Source organism: Manis pentadactyla, chromosome 6 (assembly GCF_030020395.1).
Source record: "Manis pentadactyla isolate mManPen7 chromosome 6, mManPen7.hap1, whole genome shotgun sequence".
NCBI lineage: Eukaryota > Metazoa > Chordata > Mammalia > Pholidota > Manidae > Manis > Manis pentadactyla.
Window position 1 is genome coordinate 117,576,706 of NC_080024.1, and position 25,196 is coordinate 117,601,901.

The window sequence follows — 25,196 nt, forward strand, 5'->3', positions numbered from 1 at the left end:
TGTCTTGAGGTGTCTTTACCACTTGGAAGAATTATGATACTCGGAAAATTCGACATGTGGCACGAGTTCTATTTAAAGGTTGTGATTAGGTAGGAAGAAGAAAAGCTATAGAAGTAGCAATGCCACATGTCGAATTTACCGAGTATCATAATTCTTCCAAGTGGTAAAGACACCTCAAGACAAATGCTGGGCATAGAAGCCACAGGGCATAAATATGCAAAGAAGTAAAAAGCTAACCTTTTCAAACAGTAAGGCTTCTCTCTCACTTACCAACTTTACATTTCCCTGTATGGCCCCGGAAGATGACTGGTTGGCCAGAGACGGGTAAGATTCCTCAAGGGAGGAACAACCTAAGACAGGCACAGTCGCAGGGGGGTCATCAGGTGAGAAACTTGGGATCAACAGAGGTGAGACTTAGAACCTCACCCCCCCTGTTCTGAGAGAAATCTTCTGCATACATGGATGTTTATTGCCCTCGTCTAGCTCGGATTAACACATAGTCTACAGGCACACACCTGATCATCTACATTTGCTCTCTTACAACACTAAACTATGTTTTCTACCTTTATCTCGTATCTACCTACCACTTCAGCATTTTATTAAAAATAATAATAATAAAGAGAGAAATGTGGTATCCACATATAAATCAAGTTTAAAAATCAAATGAATATTCCTATTTGAACTGTTTATGGTTCATAATGCATGAACAAGGCCAAAAGCTTCTGTGATGACTGCCCCTGCACTGTTCACCATGTAACTTATTCACTATGTAAGAATTTGTTCACCATGTAAGAACTTGTTCGTTATGCATCTAGGCTTGGGGTGGATTAATGATTGTGCATTGAGTATTGACCCCCCTATACAGAAATTTATTGTTGTTAACAACTATTTGATCAATAAATATGAGAGATGCCCTCACAAAATATATATATATATATATATATATATATATATATATATATATATATATATATATATAAACAGACTTCCAATTGTAAAGTAAATAAGTAACCGGTATGTAATGTATAGCATAAGGAATATAGTCAAAATATTGTAACAACTTGGTATGGTGATAGCTGGTACCTAGAATTATCATGTATATAAATGTTGAATCACTGTGTGGTACACCTGAAACTAATGTAATGTAATACTGTGTGTCAACTACCCTTCAATAAAAAAAAGTAGGAGGCAGAAGAAAACTTGGGAAGATTGGTTATTTCTTTGACATATCTTCTTGTAGAGTAACTTCAGCATGTATAGGTTTTAAACTACTAATTAAATTGTGCACACACATTAACATAATAGGAATATAGTTACCTAACCAAAGCATACCTGTAATTACCAGCCATCTCCAGTGAAACCAAGAAAACCAGTTAGGCACCTTAGGCATTTATGAAAACTTATCTATGATATAGTGGATATTGTCCAACTAAACTTGAACAATCTGAGAGAAATCAGACAAATTAAAACAACCCATTCCTGGGGACTGTTCACATCCCATATGTTCTTTTAACAGTAGATAGTCTGTAGTTGTAAGATTTTGGAGCACTTCAATTTGCACTTCTCTTAATTCTTGGTTGAGTTCCAACAGTATAGATCCAGTCAAATTTGTTGTTTTACTGTCTGCACAGGCCAGCTTAGATATCTCCTTCTTCATTCCCATGGCAAGTCCAGGAACTGGTGAGATGAGTGCATCTACAACTGTAGCAGCACGTGGATCTTTGTTGGGGTTTTTTGATGATCATCTTCTGGCATGAGTCTTCCAGAGAGTGCTGATGTTGGAAGTTCTTTTTCATATCGTGTCTTAGTTCATTTTTGGGGTAGCCCAATTAGGCTTTGATCCTCTGTATAAACCTAAACAGACCCTTTGCCTATACTTTTATATGTCCTTTATACCCTTGTGTAGAACTCATTGGAGGTCACCACACAGGAACTGCTTTTTTTTTTTTTGTTACCATTAATCTACACTTACATGAAGAATATTATGTTTACTAGGCTCTCCCCTATACCAGGTCCACCCTATAAACCCCTTTACAGTCACTGTCCATCAGCATAGCAAAATGTTGTAAAATCACTACTTGTCTTCTCTGTGTTGTACAGCCCTCCCCTTTCTCCCACCCCCCACATTATCCATGCTAATCATAATACCCCCTTTCTTCTCTCCCCCCGTTATCCCTCCCTACCCACCCATCCTCCCCAGTCCCTTTCCCTTTGGTACCTGTTAGTCCATTCTTGAGTTCTGTGATTCTGCTGCTGTTTTGTTTCTTCAGTTTTTCCTTTGTTGTTATACTCCACAGATGAGTGAAATCATTTGGTATTTCTCTTTCTCTGCTTGGCTTATTTCACTGAGCATAATACCCTCCAGCTCCATCCATGTTGCTGCAAATGGTAGGATTTGCCCTTTTCTTATGGCTGAGTAGTATTCCATTATGTATATGTACCACTTCTTCTTTATCCATTCATCTATAGATGGACATTTAGGTTGCTTCCAATTCTTGGCTATTGTAAATAGTGCTGCGATAAACATAGGGGTGCATCTGTCTTTCTCAAACTTGATTGCTGCATTCTTAGGGTAAATTCCTAGGAGTGGAATTCCTGGGTCAAATGGTAAGTCTTTTTTGAGCATTTTGATGTACCTCCATACTGCTTTCCACAATGGTTGAACTAATTTTCATTCCCACCAGCAGTGTAGGAGGGTTCCCCTTTCTCCACAACCTCACCAACATTTGTTGTTGTTTGTCTTTTGGATGGCAGCCATCCTTACTGGTGTGAGGTGATACCTCATTGTAGTTTTAATTTGCATTTCTCTGATAATTAGCGATGTGGAGCATTTTTTCATGTGTCTGTTGGCCATCTGTATTTCTTTTTTGGAGAACTGTCTGTTCAGTTCCTCTGCCCATTTTTTAATTGGGTTATTTGTTTTTTGTTTGTTGAGGTGGGTGAGCTCTTTATATATTCTGGACGTCAAGCCTTTATCGGATGTGTCATTTTCAAATATATTCTCCCATACTGTAGGGTTCCTTTTTGTTCTATTGATGGTGTCTTTTGCTGTACAGAAGCTTTTAAGCTTAATATAGTCCCACTTGTTCATTTTTGCTGTTGTTTTCCTTGCCCAGGGAGATATGTTCAAGAAGCGATCACTCATGTTTATGTCTAAGAGGTTTTTGCCTATGTTTTTTTCCAGTAGTTTAATGGTTTCATGACTTACATTCAGGTCTTTGATCCATTTTGAGTTTACTTTTGTATATGGGGTTAGACAATGGTCCAGTTTCATTCTCCTACATGTAGCTGTCCAGTTTTGCCAGCACCATCTGTTGAAGAGACTGTCATTTCGCCATTGTATGTCCATGGCTCCTTTATCAAATATTAATTGACCATATATGTCTGGGTTAATGTCTGGATTCTCTAGTCTGTTCCATTGGTCTGTGGCTCTGCTCTTGTGCCAGTACCAAATTGTCTTGATTACTATGGCTTTATAGTAGAGCTTGAAGTTGGGGAGTGAGATCCCCCCTACTTTATTCTTCTTTCTCATGATTGCTTTGGCTATTCGGGGTCTTTGGTGTTTCCATATGAATTTTTGAATTATTTGTTCCAGTTCATTGAAGAATGTTGCTGGTAGTTTCATAGGGATTGCATCAAATCTGTATATTGCTTTGGGCAGGATGGCCATTTTGACGATATTAATTCTTCCTAGCCACGAGCATGGGATGAGTTTCCATCTGTTAGTGTCCCCTTTAATTTCTCTTAAGAGTGACTTGTAGTTTTCAGAGTATAAGTCTTTAACTTCTTTGGTTAGGTTTATTCCTAGGTATTTTATTTTTTTGATGCAATTGTGAATGGAGTTGTTTTCCTGATTTCTCTTTCTGTTGGTTCATTGTTAGTGTATAGGAAAGCCGCAGATTTCTCTGTGTTGATTTTGTATCCTGCAACTTTGCTGTATTCTGATATCAGTTCTAGTAGTTTTGGGGTGGAGTCTTTAGGGTTTTTTATGTACAGTATCATGTCATCTGCAAATAGTGACAGTTTAACTTCTTCTTTACCAATCTGGATTCCTTGCATTTTTTTGTTTTGTCTGATTGCCATGGCTAGGACCTCCAGTACTATGTTAAATAGCAGTGGGGAGAGTGGGCATCCCTGTCTAGTTCCCGATCTCAGAGGAAAAGCTTTCAGCTTCTCGCTGTTCAATATAATGTTGGCTGTGGGTTTATCATAAATGGCCTTTATTATATTGAGGTACTTGCCCTCTATTCCCATTTTGCTGAGTTTTATCATGAATGGGTGTTGAATTTTGTCAAATGCTTTTTCAGCATCTATGGAGATGATCATATGGTTTTTGTCTTTCTTTTTGTTGATGTGGTGGATGATTTTAATGGACTTTTGAATGTTGTACCATCCTTGCATTCCTGGGATGAATCCCACTTGGTCATGGTGCACGATCCTTTTGATGTATTTTTGAGTTCGGTTTTCTAATATTTTGTTGAGTATTTTTGCATCTACGTTCATCAGGGATATTGGTCTGTATTTTTCTTTTTTGGTGGGGTCTTTGCCTGGTTTTGGTATTAGGGTGATGTTAGCTTCATAGAATGAGTTTGGGAGTATCCCCATCTCTTCTATTTTTTGGAAAACTTTAAGGAGAATGGGTATTATGTCTTCCCTTTATGTGTGATAAAATTCTGAGGTGAATCCATCTGGCCCAGGGGTTTTGTTCTTTGGTTAGTTTTTGATTACTGCTTCAATTTCATTGCTGGTAATTGGTCTGTTTAGATTTTCTGTTTCTTTCTGGGTCAGTCTTGGAAGGTTGTATTTTTCTAGGAAGTTGTCCATTTCTCCTAGGTTTCCCAGCTTGTTAGCATATAGGTTTTCATAGTAGTCTCTAATAATTCTTTGTATTTCTGTGGGGTCCGTCATGATTTTTCCTTTCTCGTTTCTGATACTGTTGATTTGTGTTGACTCTCTTTTCCTCTTAATAAGTCTGGCTAGAGGCTTATCTATTTTGTTTATTTTCTCAAAGAACCAGCTCTTGGTTTCGTTGATTTTTGCTATTGTTTTATTCTTCTCAATTTTATTTATTTCTTCTCTAATGTTTATTATGTCCCTCCTTCTGCTGACCTTAGGCCTCATTTGTTCTTCTTTTTCCAATTTCGATAGTTGTGACATTAGACTGTTCATTTGGGATTGCTCTTCCTTTTTTAAATATGCTTGGATTGCTATATACTTTCCTCTTAAGACTGCTTTTGCTGTGTCCCACAGAAGTTGGGGCTTAGTGTTGTTGTTGTCATTTGTTTCCATATATTGCTGGATCTCCATTTTAATTTGGTCATTGATCCATTGATTATTTAGGAGTGTGTTGTTTAGCCTCCATGTGTTTGTGAGCCTTTTTGCTTTCTTTGAACAGTTTATTTCTAGTTTAATGCCTTTGTGGTCTGAAAAGTTGGTTGGTAGGGTTTCAATCTTTTGGAATTTACTGAGGCTCTTTTTGTGGCCTAGTATGTGGTCTATTCTGGAGAATGTTCCATGTGCACTTGAGAAGAATGTGTATCCTGTTGCTTTTGGATGTAGAGTTCTGTAGATGTCTATTAGGTCCATCTGTTCTAGTGTGTTGTTCAGTGCCTCTGTGTCCTTACTTATTTTCTGTCTGGTGGATCTGTCCTTTGGAGTGAGTGGTGTGTTGAAGTCTCCTAGAATGAATGCATTGCATTCTATTTCCTCCTTTAGTTCTGTTAGTATTTGTTTCAGGTATGTTGGTGCTCCTGTATTGGGTGCATATATATTTATAATGGTTATATCCTCTTGTTGGACTGAGCCCTTTATCATTATGTAATGTCCTTCTTTGTCTTTTGTTACTTTCTTTATTTTGAAGTCTGTTTTGTCTGATACCAGAATTGCAACACCTGCTTTCTTCTCTCTGTTGTTTGCATGAAATATGTTTTCCCATCCCTTGACTTTAAGTCTGTGCATGTCTTTGGGTTTGAGGTGAGTCTCTTGTAAGCAGCATATGGATGGATCTTGCTTTTTTATCCATTCTCTTACTCTGTGTCTTTTGATTGGTGCATTCAGTCCATTTACCTTTAGGGTGATTATTGAAAGGTATGTATTTATTGCCATTCGAGGCTTTAAGTTTGTGGTTACCAAAGGTTCATGGTTAGCTTCTTTACTTTCTTACTGTCAAACTTAACTCGCTTGTTGAGGTATTATAAACGCAGTCTGATGATTCTTTATTTCTCTCCCTTCTTATTCCTCCTCCTCCCTTCTTCATATGTGGGGTGTTTTGTTCTGTGCTGTTTTTAGGAGTGCTCCCATCTAGAGCAGTCCCTGTAGGATGCCCTGTAGAGGTGGTTTGTGCGAGGCAAATTCCCTCAACTTTTGCTTGTCTGGGAATTGTTTAATCCCTCCTTCATATTTAAATGATATTCGTGCTGGATACAGTAGTCTTGGTTCGAGGCCCTTCTATTTCATTGCATTAAGTATATCATGCCATTCTCTCGTGGCCTGTAGGGTTTCTGTTGAGAAGTCTGATGATAGCCTGATGGGTTTTCCTTTGTAGGTAACCTTTTTTTTCTCTCTGGCTGCCTTTAATACTTTGTCCTTGTCTTTGATCTTTGCCATTTTAATTATTATGTGTCTTGGTGCTGCCCTCCTTGGATCCCTTGTCATGGGAGTTCTGTGTACCTCTGTGGTCTGAGAGGCCATTTCCTCCCCTAGTTTGGGGAAGTTTTCAGCAATTATTTCTCCAAAGACACTTTGTATCCATTTTTCTCTCTCTTCTTCTTCTGGTACCCCTATAATGCGGATATTGTTCCGTTTTTATTGGTCACTCAGCTCTCTTAGAATTCTTTCCTTCCTGGAGATCCTTTTATCTCTCTCTGCATCAGCTTCTCTGCATACCTGTTCTCTGTTTTCTAGTCCATTAATGGTCTCTTGCATCTCATCCATTCTGTTTTGAAGTCCTTCCAGAGCTTGTTTTATTTCTGTGTTCTCCTTCCTTAGTTCTTGCATATTTCTCTGCAAGTCCATCAGCATGGTTATGACTTTTGTTTTGAATTCTTTTTCAGGAAGACTGGTTAGATCTATCTCCCCAGGTTCCTTCTCAGGGGAAGATGTAGAAGATGCCGAAGCTGTCTGGGTTAGTCTTGTCTGGATCATATTTTTTTGCCTTTTCATGTTGACAGGTGCTATTGACTGTCAGCTGGGAGGGCCAAACTTTTCACTTGCTACTGGCCTTTCTTTACTGGGACAACTGCAACCCCTAGTGGCTTTGTTGGGTAATTGCGTGTAGAGTGGGTCTTTTTGTCTTGCCCGGCCAGAGTGGAGGAAGCTCCCTTTCTGAGGGCGTGACCAGCCTTAGGCTGCTTCTCTGCTTTCGCAGCGCCTGGAGGGGTAATGGACAGGGGGGCTGTTTGGCTGTTTACCTCCATGAGGGGTCTCAGAGCTGTTGCCCAGGGGGTTAGTGCGCCCGGTTTTCCCTGTAATTTCCAGCCACTGGGCTGTGACCTGTGTTGTTTTTGTCCAGCTGTTTTGTCCCTATCCCTTTAAGACTTTCAAAAAGCACTTGCTTTTCTTTGTCACAGGGGCATCAGCTTCGGAACCCACTCAGAGGTCTTGCTGCCCTGTTTCCCTAGTTTCCAGCCCTCCACTCATGCACTGTGTCTGCGCTCTGGTGCAAGTGGCTGGGACTGGGTGTTTAGTAGTCCTGGGCTCCCTCTCCCTCCTGCCGGGAGCTGGGGGGAGGGGTGCTCGGGTCCCGCTGGGCCGGGGGTTGTATCTTACCCCTTTCACCAGGCGCTGGGCTCTCGCACGTGTGGATATAGTCTGGCTGTTGTCCTGTGTCTTCTGGTTTCTCTTTTAGGATTAGTTGTATTTGTTGTATTTTCAAAAATATATATGTTTTTGGGAGAAGATTCCCTCTGTCCTACTCATGCCGCCATGTTGACTCCGCCTCTGACTAACATCATTCTTAAAGGTGAAATCTTTTCCTCTAAGATCAGGAACAAGACTAAGAGGCCAGCTCTCACCACTTTCATGCAGCATAGCACTGGAATTCCTCGCCATGGCAATCAGACAAGAAGAGATAAAAGGAATCCAAACTGGTAAGGATGAAGCAAAACTGTCACTGTTTGCAGATAACATGATACTGTATATAGAAAACCCTAACAACCCCACCAGAAAACCATTAGAATGAATAAGTGGATTCATTAAAGTCACAGGATACAAAATCAATATATAGAAATCTGTTGCATTCCTGTAGACTAACAACACTGTAGCAGAAAGAGAAATTAAAAAAAATTCCATTTACAATGGCATCAAAATGCCTAGGAATAATCCTAACCAAAGAGGTGAAGACCTGTACTCTAAAACTGTAAAACACTGATGAAAGAAATAGAAGATGACGCAAATAAGTGGAAATCTATCCAATGTTCATGGATAGGAAGACTTAATATTGTCAAAATGACCATCCTGCTTAATGAAATTTACAGATTCAGTTCATTCCCTATCAAAATACCAATGGTATTCTTCACTGAACTAGAGCAAATAATCATAAAGTTTATATGGAACTGCAAAACATCCTGGCTAACCAGAGTAATCTTGAAAAAGAAGAATAATCACACTCCCTTGACTTCAAACTATACTACAAAGCTATTGTGATCAAAACAGTATGGTAGTGTCACAAAAACAGATCCATAGATCAATGGAACAGAATAGAGAGCCCTTACATAAACTCACACATATATGGTCAATTAGTATATTATAAAGGAAGCAAGAATATACAATGGGGAAAAGACAGTCTCTTCCATAAATGGTGTTGAGAAAACCAAACAACTGCATGCAAGGGAATGAAAATATATTGCTCTTTAGCACCATACACAAAAGTAAAATCAAAATGGATTAAAGACCTAAACTAAAGACATGAAACCATAAAACTCTTAGAAGAAAACATAGACAAAAATCTCTTTAACAGAACATGTGCAATATTTTCTGGATATGTCTGCCCAGGTATGGGAAACAAAAGCAAAAATAAACAAGTGAGACTACAAAAAAGCCTTTTTACAGCAAAGGATACTATCAACAAAACAAAATGGCAAACAATGGTATGGGAGAATGTGTTTATAAATGATATATCTGATAATGAGTTAACATCCAAATTATACAAAGAATTTATATGACTCAACACCAAAAAAACAACTCAATTAAATAATAAGCAGAGGACCTAAAGAGACATTTTTCCAAAGAAGACGTGCAGATGGCTAACAGGCACAAGAAAAGATGCTCTGCATCACTAATCATCAGGGAAATGCAAATCAAAACTACAATGATATATCACCTCACACCAGTCAGGTTGGCCACTGTCCAAAAGACAAGAAATAATAAGTGTTGGCAAGGATGTGGAGAAATGGGAACCCCTGTGCACTGTTGGTGGGACTGTGAATTGGTGCAGCCACTATGGAAACAGTATGGAGGTTCTGCAAAAAATATTAAAAATAGAAATGCCATGCAACCCACTAACTTCACTTCTAGGAATTTACCCAAAGAAAACAAAATCTCTGATTCAAAAAGATATATGCATGCCTATGTTTATTGCTGCATTATTTACCATAGCCAAGATATGTCCATCAATGGATAAAGAATATATGGTACATATACACAGTGGAATATTATTCATCCATAAAAATGAAAGAAATCTATTGAGATTTTTAATGAAAATTTACTCAGATGTTAAAGGTGGCTGGGGAACAGTGGTAGCAGCCAGCACATGCTAACCCTGAAGAAGGGTGTTTTTTCATTCAGGTGCCCATAGTTATTCATATTCCAGAATTGTTCACAATTGTATAAACCAGTGCAAGGACTCCCTTGTGCATTAGTTTATTCTGAACAGCTAAGGTAAAGATTTGTAATTATGGAACCAAAGTACAAGAATAATTAGTGGAATTTTTAGAAAAATAACTCAGGTATTACACACAATCTAACTGGCCAGGACAATGTATGGCTTTTAGTGGTCTTTGGTGAAAGATTAAGTGAATGGAATGACAATGAATTTTGTTAATGACCAGGTGTAGTTAGGTTTATTTAATACATGTCTAGCCCTTAATTATCTCTGTCAATGGAAAAATGGAATGGCACGGATAAATGAAATAAAACATTTTCCCTCAGAGTTCAAATTCTGTTACCTCTTGTTAGCTCTTCCTATCCTCGAAGAGCAGAAACAAAACCTGCAAACCTTTTGCCTTCTTTACAAACCGATTTTACATTGGCTGATTCAAGTTTTCTTTTCCAGTTATTCCCAAACGTTTTCAGTGAAGATTTAAACAGGCAATGAATCACACTGTCATTTAGAAAGAAAAAATAACAAAGATGAGCCGGAGGCCAGAAAGAAGGTATAGTCTCCCAGGTGTCTGTAGTGGGCAGCTTTGGGTGTGATTCCCAGTGATTCCTGCCTCCCAGTGATTACTCACTTCTCTGTATATCCCGCCATCCCACCTCCTTTGATGTGATTTGGACCAGCCCTGGCTGTTACCTTAATTACAGCCCTGTGAGAAACCTCAAAGTGGAGAACTCAGGTAAGCTGTGCCCAGATTCATAACCCACATAAATTAGAGGATAATAAATACATGCTGTTTTAAGGGACTAAGTTTGAGAGTACTTTGTTCCACAGCAATATATAAAGAATACAGGAGCTTTTAAAATCACTCTCATTAACTAGCTTCCTGCTCACCCAGGAACTTGGTACTGCATCACACATTGTGAAACATTTGACCATATACCCCAGGATATCTTGATATAATCACTTCTCCTGTTCCTATCCTCTATCCATTTGAAAGCCAGTGGTTCATATTTACATTCAAAACTAAGAACTTAAGGTGCTTCCATATCTCGGCTATTGTAAACAGTACTGTAATAAACAAAGGGGTACACATGTCTTTTTGAGTCTGAGAAGTTGTTTTCTTTGGGTAAAGTCCTAGGAGTGGAATTCCTGAGTCAAATGATATTTCTATTTTTAGTTTTTTGAGGAACCTGCATATTGCTTTCCACAATGGTTGAATTAGTTTATATTTCCACCAGCAGTGTAGGAGGGTTCCCCTTTCTCTGCATCCTCACTAGCATTTGTTGTTCTTAGTCTTTTTGATGTTTGGCCATCCTAACTGGTATGAGGATATATCTCATTGTGGTTTTAATTTGTATTTCCCTGATAATTAGTGATGTGGTGCATCTTTTCATGTGCCTTTTGGCCATCTGAATTTCTTTTTTGGAGAAGTATCCTCTGCCCCATCAGTAGATGAATGCATAAAGAAGATGTGGTACATATGCACAATGGAATACTATTCAGCCATAAGAAAGAAACAAATCCTACCGTTTGCAACAATGTGGATGGAGCTAGAGGGTATTACGCTCAGTGAAATTAGCCAGGTGGAGAAAGACAAATACATGATTTCCCTCATTTGTGGAGTATAACAATAAAGCAAAACTGAAGGAATAAAATAGCAGCAGACTCACAGACTCCAAGAAGGGACTAGCAGTTACCAAAGGCGAGGGGTATGGGAGGGCGGGTGGGGAGGGAGGGAGAAGGGGATTGTGGAATATCATGATTAGTGCACATGGTATGTGTGGAGTCACGGGGAACACAGTGTAACTCAGAAAAGACAAATAAGGACTCTGTGGCATCTTACTACACTCATGGACAGTGACCGCAGTGGGGTATAGGGGGGGCTCGATAATAAGGGTGAATGTAATAACCATATTGTTTTTCTTGTGAAACCTTCATAAGAGTGTATATAAATGATACCTTAATAAAAAAAATAAGAACTTAAGTAATTGAAAGTTTATGTACAAGAAGGTTTCTAAATTTGTGAATTGAGTTTTGTGGTTTTAAAGGTTCTGGGTGTGTGGTCACCTATTTACCGTCTGTGAATTATTCTAGGTATATGGCTAGGTATATGGCATACCTGCTTCCTCTCTAACAAATACAATAAACATAAAGCAGTTTCATAATGGTGGAACTAGAGCAGGTGGTGGAAGAGACCAGTAAGAAGTGGAGAAATGGGAGACAATACTGGCAAAATAATGAGAAGTGGCAGTTTTGGAGTTAGAAAATTCAAGGTTTCAGCATACAACATGTTATGTTTTAGGAGGAAATTATTTAGCATTCAAGGCCCTTGATTTTCCTCATTTATATGAATGAGGAGGCTGACAACTGGTGGAAATGAAAGAGCCCAGCCCTTGGAGGGAGCACAGGGTATGATATCCCAGTTCCTTTCTTTCTTGTGGTGATGCAGGGCAAACAGGAGTGGGGGGAACTGTTTCTTCAACTGGCATTCTTTCCTTTGGCCATGTCACACCATGCTTATTTTTATGTGGATTCTGAGGCTCACTTATAGTTTTCTCATGTCTCAGATCAGCATGATCTGGTAGTCAATGGGTATTGCATTCATTAGGAACTCTAAATTTAGTCTCCAGTGGATGGGAGATCTAAATCATATTTGATTTTAGGATTGTAAGTGTATTTATTCCCTTAGCATATGAAATTTATGGAATTTCTATTTTCTTATGTCTAGTTTTCTAGACAAAAAACTATTTCTAGTTTCTTGTCTATGTTTTGCACCCTTCCTCACCTTCTCTATCCTCATGTCTTGCAGGAAAGGCAGATGTACAGAAAAAGCCATGGAGCCTAGTCTGTTTCTGCTATGTGGAATACAAAAGCTATATAGCCACAACAGAGCTACGATTAGGGCAGGCAAACCTTCAAGTATTCAGGTGGAGACAGGTTTTAGCTTGGATCAAGGAGCCTTCTCCCAGTTACGTCTTGCTAATATCATACAAGCACCAAGACTTACGAGCACATTTGAAAATTCGGCTCTTCTGAGTAAAACATTGCCAAACTTGTCCTCCAGTGACATTTGATGTGTAAGGTGAAAAGGGTATATTTTAGAGCTTTTGTCATTTCTATCAGTGAGTAAATCCTCTCATAGAATGAATACACTAAACAGTAGTAATACATGCGTGGTTCTCAGAGTCAATCGTTTCTAGTTAATTTGGGGAACTCCTTCACCGTAGAGGTCTTGAGCTTTTCCAAAGATCCTTGTATCTTTAAGGGCAGCTATTCCTGAAACTGGGCTCATTAATCTTCCTTGAGACACATCTTTTCCCTTTTATTTGTTCCAGGCTCCGCCTCCTCCCCAACCTGTTTTTTGGGACTAGTTTTCTGGAGCAACCCTTCCTTTTAATTCTTGATTTTACCGTACATTTATTTGTTCAGAAAGACTTGATATTCAGCTTCCCCTGTTTCCTTCAGCTAGGTGATTCCAACACGTTCCCTTTGCTCTTGGCTGTCACTCATTCCAGAATACAGGCCATCCTGCCTGCGCCGGGGCCCGGTCTCAGGCTGCCTTTTACTTGGGGGTAAGACCTTTCCATTAACCATCTGGCCAACTCAACCGATTCAGAGGGGAAAAAGTACTTATTGTATGTCATTAGGCAAATGACTGGTTGGCCTTTTATAAAGATGGTGTGTATGTTTAACTTCCCCATTTGGTTAGACCACATCTTATTTATGTTTGTATCTCCTCGGATTCCAGCCACAGTTTTAATTCTGTAGTGCTTCATCTATATATTCTTGAACAAGAGTAATGGAAGGAAAAGGAATTGGCATAAATGGGGTATTGTGTTAGTGTTTTTATGTATACTATTCATTCAATACTAACAAAAATCCTTTTCTCCGAATTAATAGAGGAAGAAATTTAATTTATCCAAGGTCAGTCACTAGTTTGCAACAGAGTAGATATCAGAACTCAAGGCTCTCTGACACAAAGCCTTTATACTTTGTTTTGCAACTTGCTGTCTCCCTTTTGTGGCTTCACTGCTATGATCACGCAAGATGCTTCTTCCTGTAATTTTTATTTTTATTATTGAACCCTGTATGGACATTGATGACGGGGACAATGGCAGACCAAAGAATATTGCTAAAGACTAAAAAGTAGATTTGTAAAAACTGAGTTGGTAGCAACAAAAAATAAGTTGTATTTTAAGTCACTCATTTTGCATCCTCTCAGGTGATCTCTTATTCACTTCATATAGATTTTTTGTCAAATTTTGGAAATGCACTGAAAATATGTTAGTGTAAATAAGATATAATGATGCCTCTGAATATAAGAATTTTGGTGATCTGGACAGATTCTCATCGTTTTATTTTACATTCTCATGTAAAATAGCAGTATTTAAAATCTTCTTACCTTTTTTACAGCCATTTCCCTACAAAAGTGTTAGTTTTTTTTCATGAGGAATGCTGCTCAGATATAAATGAAGGATACTTAAAAATGGCAAAAACATTGCTAAATATTAAAATTGGTATCATTGGATGAAAATGAATTTAAAATGAAAAATGTAAAATAGAAAGTAAACAATTTTAAATTGCTTTATAAATTATGAAAGAGTTCAGAAAGTTACTAATAACATTAACCAGTAGTTGACATTGACAAAATCTGAAGAGGAAAATTTAAAATTCATGAAGGCATTCCCAAATGGGCAAAGCATGCATAACTGTTGGGGAATGAATTACAAATTGTCTGAAAAGTAAACAAAATAGTACACAAGGATTCAAAAACAAAGCAACATTTTTTTTGAAAAAACTTATAAGAGGAAAAATTGCTTAAAACCTCAAACAAGACTCAGAGACCATTCTTTGGTGTGTGAAATTTACCAGAAATACACCAAACTAAAAAGCTTCAGTACAGCAAAGGAATCCATCAACAGAAGATAAAGATAACCTACTGTATGGGAGAACATATTTGCAAATGATGTTTCTGATTAGGGGCTAATATTCAAAATATATAAAGAAATTATACAACTCAATACCAGAAAGAAAAAAGCGCCCAATTAAAAAATGGGGAGAGGACCTGAACAGACATTTTATTTTTCCTAGAGAGGATGTACAAATGGCCAACAGGTACATGAAAAATGCTCCATATCAGATCATCAGGAAAATGCAAACCAAAACCACAATGACATATCACCTCACACCAGTTAAATGGCCACTATCCAAAAGACAAGACATAACAAGTGTTGGCGAGGATGCAGAGAAAAGGGAACCTTCACACACTGTTGGTGGCAATGTAAACTGATGCAGCCACTGTGGAAAGCAGTAGAGTAGGTTCCTCAAAAAACTGAAAGTAGAAATACCGTACCACCCAGTAATTCCTCTTCTAGGAATTTACCTGAAGAAAACAAAAATCACTGATTCAGAAAGATATATGCGCACCCATGTTTGCTGCCATATTATTTACAATAGCCAAGATATGGAAGCAACAGTAGTGTCCATCAATAGATGAATAGATAAACAAGAGGTGGTACATATACACAATGGAATATTATTCAGCCATAAAAAAGAAAGAAATCTTGCTGTTTTCAGCAGCATGGATGGACCTGGAGGGTATTATGCTAAGTGAAATAAGCCTGGTGGAGAAAGACAAGTGCCATAGAATTTCACTTGTATGTAGAATCTAAGAATAAAACAAATGAACAAAACAGCAATAGACTCATAGACACTGAAAAGTGACTGGTGGACACCATGGGAGGAAAGGTTGGGGGTGCGTGGGTGAAATAGGAGAAGAGGATAAAGAGGCACAAAATCTCAATCATAATACAAGTTAGTCATGGGGATGAAAGTACAGTATAGAGAATACACTCAATAATTCTGTAACATCATTCTATGTTGACAGTATCTACACTAGCTAGGGTGAGCATTTAATAATGCAGACAACTATCTAAAAGAAAATGGGAAAAAAGAAAAAAATTTACCAGACATAAAAAAAATCACTGAGTACAAAGAGTCCCTTTAAATCTACCATTCATTTGCAACACCTTGGGTGCATGGTTTTGTTCTGTCTATGAACACACTTCCTTTGTGAAATCTGGGACCCTAACAGAGCACCCCTTTCTAACTTCTCTGAACCTTCCTCTTTGAGGTGGACTCATCTAAATTCCAGGGATCTGGTACTGGAAGTTGGGTTGGAATTATCCTTCTCAGGTTTTGTTCCCATAGTCACTATTTCTTTTCTTTTTACCTGTGTAAACTCCATTTCAAAGTAATTATAATGGCATCAGATTTTTCCCTTCTCATCTTCTTATTAGTTAGGAACCTCTGTGCTCCTTGACTTTTTGTGCATATGACTGAAATAGATAGTCCTAGTCATACTCTCAGACACAATCCCATGTGACCAGTTCATTTCAGTCCTTGAAGGCTTCTGTTTGACTAAATTCATGCTTCTTTTCCATCAATCCATTTTCTTTTTAAGGAGTCTTTAAAGCTTCCTCATATTTTCTTGAATAACACCTTATTCATAGACCAGGCATCACAGAGAAGAAGACTAGGTGACTTTTATCTGATAACTGAATAAATTCTATTTGCAAATATAATTTCCCTTAGTAATTCCCTAAGATCATGTGATTTTTACTTCTCATGATAAAACTATTTAAAAAAAATAATGATTATTTTTAATGCCAAATATTGTAGCAAGTGTGTTTAAATATTTATTAAATATCTAGCTGGGAAGGAAGGTTTCCTCTACCCCCAATAGATGTGACTCCTTCCATTACCCCCCTCCCACACACGCACATACTGGGATTATCTGAAGAGTGGACTGTGAGAGAACAGAAAAAGGAGGGAGAGAAATGAAAGGGAAAATTTCCATGTCCTCCCTGGAGGCTAGGAGTCCCCCTTTGGCCTCTTCAAGTCAGAATTAGAGGGCTTCTCCTGGAGAGCGACACAGTCCTTACTTCACTCTTATCTAGGCTGAGTGATATGGGAGAAGAAAAAGGTATGCCCATTACTAATTCAGTGGTCCTTCAAATTCTTGTGTTCTTCCCTCACGTGCCTGCTGCCATGTACTTTCTAGAGACCTCACATATCTCCACGATTTCTGTCCAGATTTTATAATTGTATCTGGCGTGAGAGATGGATGCAGTATACTTTCTCCACCTTACCAATTACTGGATCTGATAGTGTCTCATAAGGCTTTCACTCAGAAATGACATGTTACTTCTATTCACATTTTATTGGGCATGTAGTGAAATGGCCACAGCTCTCTTTAAAGAGGAAGAGAAATGCAACATTCTCTCTGCCATAAAGGAGAATTGGAAGTATTTGATAAATTGCACCCATGCCTACTGCAGTGTAGTAGTTTGGAACTCTAGGGTAAGCTTCATCATGAACCGAACTAGGCACCAATTGATTATACCTATGCTAGAGGAATGATGATTCTCTTGAAGGCATAAATATGAGTTCCTATGCCATCAAAATCTGTGGTCATCTTTGTGAGATTGTCTATATTTTAATCCAATTAAAAGAAGAGTCAGTCATGCTTTGCTTTACTCATATAATCTTGAACCCATACGTTGGTACAAGGGAAAGATACAAGAATATGTTTTTAAAAATCCAAAGATGGTGTTAATAGGAAAAATATCTTTGTGACTGAATATTAAGTAGAAGTAAGAGAACCTACATAAGAAAGCAAGAAAACATATATGAAGTCATACAGATCTGTTGGTATTATATATTTTGTCAAATTGGTCAGTAATACAGTAGATACAATTACCTTAAAGTTGATTCCAGAAACCTCCAGATGAGTCTTTGGAACAGCTTGTCGTCATGTTCCACATCAATCTGTACCTATCCTACTAAGATTAATTAACTTTCTCCATTTTCCCCTAGAATAAGTTATTTGCTCTCACAGAAACAGAACTTTTATTTTATTTGACTTTGGCACAGAGTTCGGTTCCAAAGTTCCTCCGCATTGGAAAACAACATAGAAACAGAAAGTTGTTATGTAATCTCTCCATAGCTTGGAGAAAGTGCAGGGCAAAGACTCAGATCTAGTTTCCAAGTGATATAAAGGAAATGTGTAATTCAGCAAGTAATTCTCAGTGAACTTGGAGTAACATGACTTACAACGAGAAAACTGTCTGATAAAATACCCTGAATGGAAAATGACTCAGAGAAAATATTATTCAGAACAAGCAATTACTGAGTGAAGGTATTACCCACAGCAGACAATTACTCAGTGAAAATATTACAGGAGCAGGCAAATATTCAATCAAACATTTGACAAGGAGAGCAATTATTCAATAAACAATCATATAATTGTACCCAATGGAGCATGCTTGCCATACGGCACACAAATCATTTGCAGATGCTCAGGACGATGCTCTGACTGTTGAAACTGCAGATAATTTATGGTTGTCATTTGTCATTGTTGAGATAATTTCATTTCAGTTTTACTTTTAAGTAAATAGCATTAAAAATGTGTACAACCATTCTAAAATCAATTTTTCAAATAATCCCTTTTCACTTTAGTCTCCTCATGTTTTTCTCTTCCTTGTCCTTTCTCCCTCTTTTCCTTATTTCTTCCTTCTCTGTCTTCTTCTTCCTCTATCTTACTGTTTTTCTTCTTCTTCTTCTTAATATATTTTAAAGAGTAAGGACTAATGTTAAAAATCCCATTTCATTATTAAATATTCTCTCTGTAAATGACTCATGAATGTGTTTTCTAAGAAGAAAAATCACCAGCAGTTATTAATCACAGTGATGGATTATAGGTATAATTTGCTCTGCTAGACCCAATGAGAATATAACTCTGCCTTCATGAAGTTTATAGGCTAAAATGGTAACAGCCAATTTATCAATAAATACATATTTCAGCCAGCAACAGTGCTGACTGCTGACTCCCTGTCTTGTCAGTCATTGTGCTACTCTTAGCACATTACACAGTTTCTGTTCTCAAGGATGTAGGGACTAGTGGGATAGACTGACCCACAGACCAAAAATGTCAACAGAATATGGTAATTGCTGAAGGGTATGCAGAAGAGGATAGGTGAGCAAAGAGATGAGGTCAAGATAAGCTACCTTGAGGCATTGGAACCTGAGCCAAGTGTGGAAGAAACACGAATATTTAGCCGGGTAAAACACGTGGGAAAGGGGTCCCAGGCCAATGGCGCATGTGATGAGTGTGGAGACTCCAAGCAGCTCAGTGATACAGCATGTGATGTGACACAGGGTCAGTGGTGGGAAAGGAGGCTGGCAAAATAGGCACAGAGGAAGATCAATGTTTGGCAAATTAATTCTTCTCCTTTACTTGAATTTAAAAGGTTCTTGGCATATATTGCTTTCTTTTTCATTTCCAGTTTCTAAAACATGGATTAAATATAGTTGATGTTCCTCATCTACTCATTAGTCACAGAGGGGAGTGCTTGCTTCAATATATGAAGAAAAGCAGTTTAAGGATGGTGACTAACACTGGAAATGTATGGAGAGGGGATTGAAACATAAGACCACAGGAGCATAGGGAACAGAGGAGGAAGGGAGGTGAGATGAGAACCTGCTGCAGGATGCCCCTAGGGAGAACATGGGCGCCAGGAACTCCAAGAGTCCTGTGGTATACTGGGCACTGCCATGTTTTCTTAGGACCCAACAAGGATGGCCAAAACCAAACTTGCTTGATGGTACAGACTTGGAGAGAGCTCTATTAGTCGCTACCAGCTGCATCTGCTGTCTAGTGTTCACTTGTCCTTCTCTTAGCCACACATCCCCAGCACCCTGCTGGGGATTGATCTCCCCCAGACTCATCCATGTGATTGGAGCAGCACTGACTCCCATTCCCAGTTTCAAGGGCTTATGACAATCAGTGTTTCTATTCTTCCATGGTCTCAATGATGTTCTTTTGTCCATGGGAAGCATATAACCCCATTAATGACCACAGGGACCTGTTTTCTGGGGCTCTGAGGAAAAGAAACTTTCTTTTATTTTCTGGAGTGAGTGGACTGGTGGAATAAAGCTGGAAGTGCTCAGCTGTCCTACAATAGGGTGAGCAGCCTGAGATGAGAAGGAACCCGTCACTGGGCTTCCACACCAAGTCAGAGCATGTGGGTGTGCGGTACAGGTCATACCCTGGTTGAGCCATTAGAAAGCATTTCAGTATGACAGCCAATATGTTTCCTTTTTTCCTGCTCGAGCCTGAGTTGGATTTTGTGTCTTTGGAAACCAGAAAAATCCTTACACAAAGGCTAAAAATTTGAAATAGCTTCTCAGGTGGCTGCTACATATTTGTCTAGTTACATAATAAATTAACTAAATTAAATAAATGATTAAGCAAAACTATCTATCAATAACGACAGTTCCTAATATACGAATGGCCCTTTACAGTTGCAAAACCTTTGCATATACATTATCTTGCTTAATCTTCATAATAAATATTGAAGTAGATACTATTTCTACTTTTTATTTACTTTTTTGTCTTATTAAGAAATTAAATGTTTTCTGGTTATATGAAGCACGAACATCTTGGGCACAAACTTAAGCTTTCTTACTTTTTTCAAGATATTTTTTACATCTTTAACTGCTACCATGTACAGTTCAAAGACTCACATTGTATTTAACAGTTTTCTAAATTTTAAGAGATGAACAATAAGGTTGTGTTTTCAGGTTTCTTATATATAGCTGTGAATTTAGAAATTTATAGAATAGAATGATGGGGAACTTTCCTACCATGGGGTAGAATGATAGGGTTGCTTTAAAATGCTCCATGTTTTCTTTAAATTAAAAGTCTCAAAAATTGTCTTTAAAAAGTGACTGTAGTCAATTGTGATAAAAGATAGTTTACTAGAAATAGGAAATTTCAGATTTATTTTTGGTCTTGCATCATCAAATATATAACCCTTTGTGCTATTATGGTGCTGAAAAAGGACTTATTTTCTAGGTCATCTAAGTCTAAGTTGCTATTTTAGGCTAATTTATGTTTTATTTATTTTATCTTGTCTCTTTAACTGTCTTCCTTTTTAGAACAAGAAAACACCAGAATTAAAAAAAAACTAATACATCCTTTTATTAGAATTGCCAAAGAATTATTTGGATTTTTTTCTTTTTTAAAAAATTGAGATATAATTGACATATAACATTGTATTAGTTTCAAGTGTACAAAATAATGATTGGGTATTTGTATAATTGTGAAACGATCACCAAAATTAAGTCTAGTTTAACATCCATCACCATACATAGTTACAAATATTTTTCTTGTGATGAAAACTTTTAGCAACTTTCAAATATGCAATACATTATTATTAATCCCAGGACTTTCTTATTTTATAAATGGAAGTTTGCACCTTTAGGATAATTTCTTTTTAATTGCAGCACTTTATTTTTAATTCCCCAAATGTTTTTGATATAGTTCAGGTCTTCAGATAATCTACTCTCATGAACTCTCTCTGCAGCTCATAGATTCAGTATGAAAACATGAATTATGTCATAGCTATTGACAGATTTATTAACAGAAAAGATAGAATTATATATATTAAGTCAAGGTTTTATCGACACGCTGAAAATCTGCCTTAAAAGGAGCAAAGTTCAATTTTCTTGACATTTGTCAGTTTTACATGGATTATTTTTTTTAGTTCGTATTGCTTTTGTTAAATGTCCCTTTAAATGACTGATTTTTTCCCCCATCCTATTTCTACAGAGATTCTTATGGCTTAATAAAAGCCATCTTCTTTGTACAAAGAAAAGGAAAGAAAAAATATTGATGTAAATGTTAAACAAGGAATGTAACCTATTAGATATGATTTAATCATGGAGATTTTCAAGAAAGACTATCGAATTTTCAAGAAAGACTATCCATTTATTCTGATTTCTAAAAAGTATGAATTTAGGCTATGATAGCCACGAATCAGTTCCTGTCATATTAGCACATGGTAGAAATTGGACATTGTATTAAGATACATTTAATGTTAAATTTTTATAGTATTAGAATAACTCATCAAAGAGAGAAGAATGAGTCCCTTAACTATTTAAATATTTTAACAGAAAACAACCACTTCATTAGTTTTTCACTAATATAATTTCATTTAAAACATTTAAAAAAGGCCATTGCTTGAATTTTACTTTTCTTACAAGATGATTAGTCATACATGGATATAGGCTTGAATTATCTTGAAAGGGTAGCTGGAACAAAAATGATGAACAGTGAAATAGAAGAAAATTATGTTATCTTTAAGAAAAAACAGGCCCATGATTCAGAATCTCTTTTAATATTATGAAGTATCATTCAAATCTTGGAATACTTCTATAAATTTGGAAAGCAATCTTGGGACTTTGATTTCTGGTTTTGATGGGGTTTGTGAAAGTTCTGCCAAGATCAACTAAGAAAGCTAAGTAAAATATAGAAAAATAACATTTCTTTGAAGGTATCAGAAAGCCCTAGGATAAAAAGACTTCATGGGACAAAATCTTGGGGAAGTAGGTGAGTTGATAGTCTATATTACTTTTCTTTTTAGGGTGTTGCTGATATTTCATGCAGGCCAACAGGCTAAGAATCCAGCTAAAGGGTTATGCAGAGGGCTACTCACGAAAGGCAGAGAAATAAGCAGAGATACTGGCAGGATCCAGAGAAAAACTTAGAACTTTGAGATTCTATGATCTTAGTAAGGAATGAGTAAAGAACTGACACCAATACCACTGATTTTTCCCTCAAGACTATATAATTATAAAACTGCATATGGTAGGATAAGCACAATAAGAAGGTAAGCAGAAAGCCCCTTGACATGTAGGGCAGAAGTGACGGCAGTTGTGGTGGTAAGGGTTAGAGGACATTCCAGAGAGACTCTGGTCAATATTCTAGACTGGCCACAGGAAACACTAGAGGCCACCTCCTATTAGTAGGGAATGACACTTCAAGATAACTAAGTCTTCAGTGGGAATGAGGTGATCAGCATCATACTATCACTTACCAAAGGAAAACTTAAACTTTCTGTAGAAGAGGATAACATGGTCCACAATGTCTGCAGTTGTTCATACATAATGTTTTTCATTTAGTTAAAAAAAATTACCAGGTATGCAATGTGACATGATCACATAACCAGATATGAAGAAAAAAAATCATAGAAACATAACTAAAGGTGGTTTAGATATGTGTCAAGGACTTTGAAATTTTTATAATTAATTTGGGGAAATAAATGGAGTGGTAAAGATGAAGCATTCACCAGAGAATTAGTGCTTTTAAAAAAGAAAAATGAGCAGTTTGAAAGTCTAGAAATGAATAACACAGTAACTTAAGAACTCAATAGATGGGTTTAATAGCTGACTTTGATGCAGAAGAAGATAGGATTAGTGAATGAGAAGGCAGGTAATAGAAATAGAAAGAAAAGAATAAAAAAATACAGAAAAATTGTTAAGAGTCTTCGGGGACATAATGAAATGATCTAACATAGTTAATGCAGTCTCAGAAGAGAGGAGAAGAAGAAAAATGGTGCAGAAGTGGCCAAGAATGTTCCAATACAGATGAAAGTATAAAGCTGCAGATTCAAGAAGTGCTGCAAACCTCAACCATAAAGAGCACAAAGAAAGCAATCACTCCTATATATACCACTGTCAAACTGCTGAAAAGCAGAGACAAAGAAAAATCTTAAAAGCAGCCAAGGCAATCAGAGATTAAAAAAACAATACTTTTATGGAACAAGAGTAATATTAATATCTGATGTTTACATAGAAACTGTGGGAGCCAGAAGAAAATGGAATGAAATATTTAAAGTACTAAAAGAAAATTACTGACAACTAAAAATTTTTACCCAGAAAAAAACCTTTAAAACTTCAGTTGATTTTTGGGTTCTGTGAGTCTGCTGCTGTTTCGTTCCTTCAGTTTTTTCTTTGTTGTTATACTCCACAGATGAGTGAAGGGAGGGATAAGGGGGAAAACGGGGCATTATGATTAGCACACATAATGTAGTGGGGGGGGTACACAGGAAAGGCAGTATATACAGAGAAGATAAGTAATGATTCTATAGCATCTTACTATGCTGATGGACAGTGACTGTAATGGGGTATGTGGGGGGGACTTGATAATAGGGGGAGTCTAGTAACCATAATGGTGTTCAAGTAATTGTACATTAATGATATCAAAATTAAAAAAAATTTTTTAATTAAAAAAAAACTTCAGTTAAAATCTTCAAACAAACCAAAATTCAGAGAAATCATTGACAGAAGACCTATACTCAAAGAAATATTAAAATGAATCTTCCATCCAGGATGATTCTAACCTGTTGGAGCCACAGAAATGCAGGAAAAGATAAAGAGCCACAGAAAAGATAAATATGTAGATAAATATAAACGAATATTGATTTGTAAAGCAAAAACAATAAACTTTCACAGGGTTTTGAATATATGTAGTATTAAAATACATGACAATAATGCAAAAGTCAGGAGGTAATAAAGTATTGGAAGTTCCTAGGGGTAAATTAATAATTGTATTAAAGTGTTATAAAGCAAAGGCAGATAGTGTAATGTCTAGGGTAGACAATGTAAATAGCATGCCTCTGCCCTGGTCCCTCTGTCAAATAGGGAAAGCGGTCCAAGTTCCCAGCACAATCCAACCCAGTGACCTTGGAAGAAAGAGGGACAATCTGTTAATGATCTCACATGGAGACCTACCTGATTGATGCCTGGCTTCTCAGAGATTCATTCCAAGATCATAATAATCATGATAAGACAGAATTTAAGGGAATAATCTATGAATACAGAATACAAACCTTAAAGAACACTGAGGTGAGCTAGACCTTGGAGGAAAGAACCTTGATTCCTTATGAAACTTGGAGTTTGTAGGGTAGCGTGTTATGGTAGGAATAATTAGTTGCACCCACAATGCTTATTCTTCCATTTTTTATGTATTTTATGCAACTCCAATGTATATAGTTAAAAACACTCACCTTTCCAATTTTCTTGCTCTGACAGTAGTCAGTTCTGCCTTGGGGACTTAAAATAAAACTCTGCTCAGGATTTTTGGGAAAATTTCTCCCTGATATCCATATTACTTCTTCCTCCATCTTCCTAACCCTTTCTTCCAGGATTGGCCATCTGGAGAGAGGCAGCCATTTTGAGATTATGAGGACAAAAGATACATGCTAAGGATGACAGAACAGAAAAACAAAAGGAGCCTGGGTCCTTCTGATATCTTTGAGCAGACAGCTGCACAGAAAATGAACAGATTGCTTGAAGAATTCTTATTATATGGAAAAAATACATCCCTATTTCTTTAGTCCACTCTCGTTATAGCGTTTTGTTGCTTAATGGTAAATTGCCATCCTAATTTATGCACACATTTTCATTGTCAAGGCCAACTCTTCACCCTGACACTCAAGGCTAAGCACATTCTGGTCTTACTTTAATTATCATC